The sequence below is a fragment of the Tiliqua scincoides genome, chromosome 8 (assembly GCF_035046505.1).
Source record: "Tiliqua scincoides isolate rTilSci1 chromosome 8, rTilSci1.hap2, whole genome shotgun sequence".
In the NCBI taxonomy this organism is placed as follows: Eukaryota; Metazoa; Chordata; class Lepidosauria; order Squamata; family Scincidae; genus Tiliqua; species Tiliqua scincoides.
Genome location: NC_089828.1, coordinates 1,325,982 through 1,329,848, shown reverse-complemented (window position 1 = coordinate 1,329,848; position 3,867 = coordinate 1,325,982).

Sequence of the window (3,867 nt, the reverse complement as noted above, 5' to 3'; positions counted from 1 at the left end):
TCTGGTCCAACAGAAAGTGACAGGGAAGGAAAAGGGAAGGGTGATTCTGCTAAATGTCACCTTTAATAGCCATCTGGAGCAGGCACCTCCACCCCACTATGGCACAGACATCCAGTTAGGAATAGAAAGCCCCTGCTGCTGCTGGAGGAACATAGTGCTTTTATTTTATATTTCTTTTCTTCCCGCTAACCTGCATGACTCATTCTTCTAATGGATGTGCAGGTGAAAAACAGCTTTCACGGGCAGGCTGTTACGTTCTCGAACAGAAATGGATTGGCCCCATAAACACATCTCCAAACCCGCTGCTGCAGGTTTTGATGTTGAATATCTGCTAAGTATTTAGTATCCAATACCTGCCGTCAGTACGTGACAATGTTTTAGGTTTGGCAGCCAATGACATTTAGTATGTTCCTTTCCGTATTAGCCATTTCTGCCCAACGTTGCATACACGCAACAAATGTGTACACCTGTGGACTGGGTAGAAATGGGTTAATAGTCTGTGTTTTATAACCACTGATATTCTAGTTCAAAAAATCTGTTTGCAAAAGCTATCTTTCAGTGATATGGAATTATAAAAAGAAATTGCCCAGGTCCTCTGGCTTTGGAGGTACGTAATTGGGACCACACGTATGGCACATGAGGGCATGTACCCTCCAGTAGATGAAAATAGGGAGATACAGAATCAGCTCATTGATTATGTGGGTGATTTTCAACCAGTGTGCTGCCGTACACTGGTGCACCACGAAAAGGTCCACAGGTGTGCCACCGAAGTTTGGAGCATAGCAGTTGACAGTTGTTGAGAAACCCTTGCAGGTTCTGCAGCTCAGTTTGTTGGGCAACTGTCTCTGGTGATGAACGGTTCCTCTTTGGAAGAGGGACAAACAGTTCATTGCTATGGACAGTTGCCCTAGAATCAGCCACAGAACCTGGAAGAGTCTCCCAGAAGCTGGAAGTGACCTCACAAGAGGCGAAGAATGTAGAGAAGACCACAGAGGTCAGTGTACTGTGAGAAGCAAAATGTTGAAAATCACCAGATTATGGCAACTGAGGCAGCAGATTTGGCAGCACCTGCCTCTGCCCACCCACTCCCTCCTGCTCCCTGGATTCAGAAAGGAAGAAGGGGACAGGATGGAGCGAGTGTGGAGGAGAGAAGTGGTGGACGAGAGTAGCATTCATGCTTGTAATGCCTTGATGCTCACACTAAGGATTACCCTTAAACGCTGTTCCAGGCTTTTTGGCTACCAGCTGAATGTTGAATTTACTGACTCTGCAGCAGCCTGTCTTCTCCTGATTTCAAAGCCAAGAGGATGTCTGTTCTTTGGGTTAAAAGATATACAAGAGAAAACATAAATGTTCTGCAATCTGTTGTTAGCAGTTCAAAATAAACCTCACCGGCTGTAGCGCACAAATGGCAAGCTGTGGATTGCACTCCCATTAGTGCTCATGCACAGAGATTGATGTGCATGGACACCAGAGAAAAGGTGTAACCATTGCTCACTCCCATTGCGCTAGATACCTGGAGAAGGAGGCTGAAGCCTAAGGAATGGCAACACCAGCCATTCATGCCAACAAGAATTTAATAAGGCAACCTCTAAAGGAAAGGAAGGGACAACACAGGGACAGTGATCTGTTAGGGGCAGATTCCAGAAAAACAGGGAACTTCTCTGATAAATAGCGACACTTGAGAGCATATGCTGGAGACCAGAACTGGCTATTGGAAGAGACTTCAAGTTGCCTCGAAGTACAGTGGGTTATAAACTCAGTAGTTGTAGCAATGCCTGTATGTTTTTTGTCCTGTGGGCCAGGACACAAACTTTTGGGGAGGAATTTAGATTTAGAAAATAGCAGAGGGGGGCACTGGCATTCCTGGAGGGGGGGCTTTGCTTTTGCAGTCGCAGCTGACTCTGAAGGCGAGGGGGGGCCACTTTACACCAGAGGTCAGGCACCTAAAGAAATTCAGTGTTTTGCGCCCCCTCCAGGAACACCAGTGCGGGGCGAAGGGAAGGGTTAAAGTGTCAGTCCACCAGATCCACTTTCAGCAATGGGTGTGCAGAATCCCTTGGGAAAGAATTTTGACTGCTGTTGAAAATTCTTTGCCTTAGAAGGAGTCCTGAAATTTGCTGTGAATGTCACAATGGGTCACCCAGCATCTCATCTAGTTTGGCCCAAAGTGTGTCTTGTGGCAGAACACACATGCACACCAGTCATGCAAACTTTTGCATTCCAAAAGAGTTATTTTCTAGAGTGTAAGAACTGCTCACTAGATGTGTATAAAAAACAGCTTTGCATCCACTTCGCTCCACAACAACATTGCATTGTAGGCCATGTGGGGAGGGGGAGGAAAATGTCTACCACAAGGAGGTGGTCAGATGGGGGCACTCCAGCTGGCAGCTCTTGGCTCCCAGGAAACAGGAAAGAGCCAAAGCTCAGTATTAGAATACCTGCTTTGTGTGCTGCTGTTCCCAGATTCGCCCCCTGGTGGCATTCCCAGGTAGGGCCAGGAACGGTCCCTGAGCTTGAAAGCTGGGAAGACGTTGCCAGAAAATATTGACCTTACTCAGGAGTTGGCAACTTCCAAGGTTCGTAACATGACCTATTTTTTCATAATGGCATGGAATGAATGGGGATCCTGAAAATGGACCTCCCTTCACTGTCATTCACTCCATGGGGCATTCACTACCAAACCAATGGGAAATGGAGTCCGTTGGATCCATCCGTTCATTTCAGAATGAAGGCAGGTGCTTGTTGCTTGCTCTCAGGTGAGCTCACCGCAGTGGTTCAGTATTGTTGCTAGGAACTTGCCTCTTAATTGGAAGGAGGCAACCCCAGACCCATGATGCATGAGTCAGCAGGCAGCCCCTTATGGGGACAGGTAATTCTGCTGTGTGTCAATCAAGGGATTGATTGACATCAAAGGATTCATTCCCGCCCATTGCAGAGTTGGGGTCTGACTGCTTGTCTGTGGTGGAAGGGGCGATCTAGAGGAGGGAATGCAAGAGCTGGCAGTTATTCAGAGACACTCTGCGGGCAAACTCCTTCTTTAGGCTTCTGTTATTTAATTATTTCATTTCTTAGGGCACATTAGTAGGTCTCTCACCCCTCCAGTGTGCAATTGGGGGGTTATCAGCTTAGAGAGGGTGAGAGTTGAATTTTCTTGCCACGAGCTGAAGAAGGACAAGTGACCCAGACTCTGTCCTTTGACCACTTCTGATGCAAACGCTCACCACGGGATCCTGGTGGGCAGCCCCCTCCCCTTCCTTCTTCATTTAGGCATATCAGAATAAATCTCATTAGCCAATGCAATTAACATGAGCTTGGCCTTCCTCTCCCCCTCTTCTCCTACCCTAGACAGAGACATACATAAAAAATATTTATTGAACAGCGGGTGCACCCCGGCTTATCACCACAGACAGGAAATTACAGCTCGGAGTTGCATGTTTTGCTTATAATAACTTTGGCAATAAAAGGGTCTCGTCAAAAGCGTCCAAGCTGGAGCGATAATGAAGCTCCTGAAAGGCCCGTAATTGCAATTCACTCTTCCAAGGTTGAGCCGGTTAAAGGTGTGAGTGGAGGATAGTCATGTGGCCGTTGGTCTTTCAAAGGAAGGGGCAGAAGGGCCACTTTTGGCCATTCCTGGATTCTCCTATTTCCAAATCACTGCAGACAAATCTATGTTGTATTGGGCTTGTAACAGTAAATCCTTTAACACTGAACCAGCTAACCAGCTGGGGGGAGATGGAGGGGAGAGCTGCCTCAAAACATTTGCAGTCCAATTTCTGTAAGGGATAGAACAATTGTCAGCCCGGCTGAGATGGAAATGTCGCATTGGCCCCTGGGACCATAGATTTGTGGGAGGCTGATGGCTGG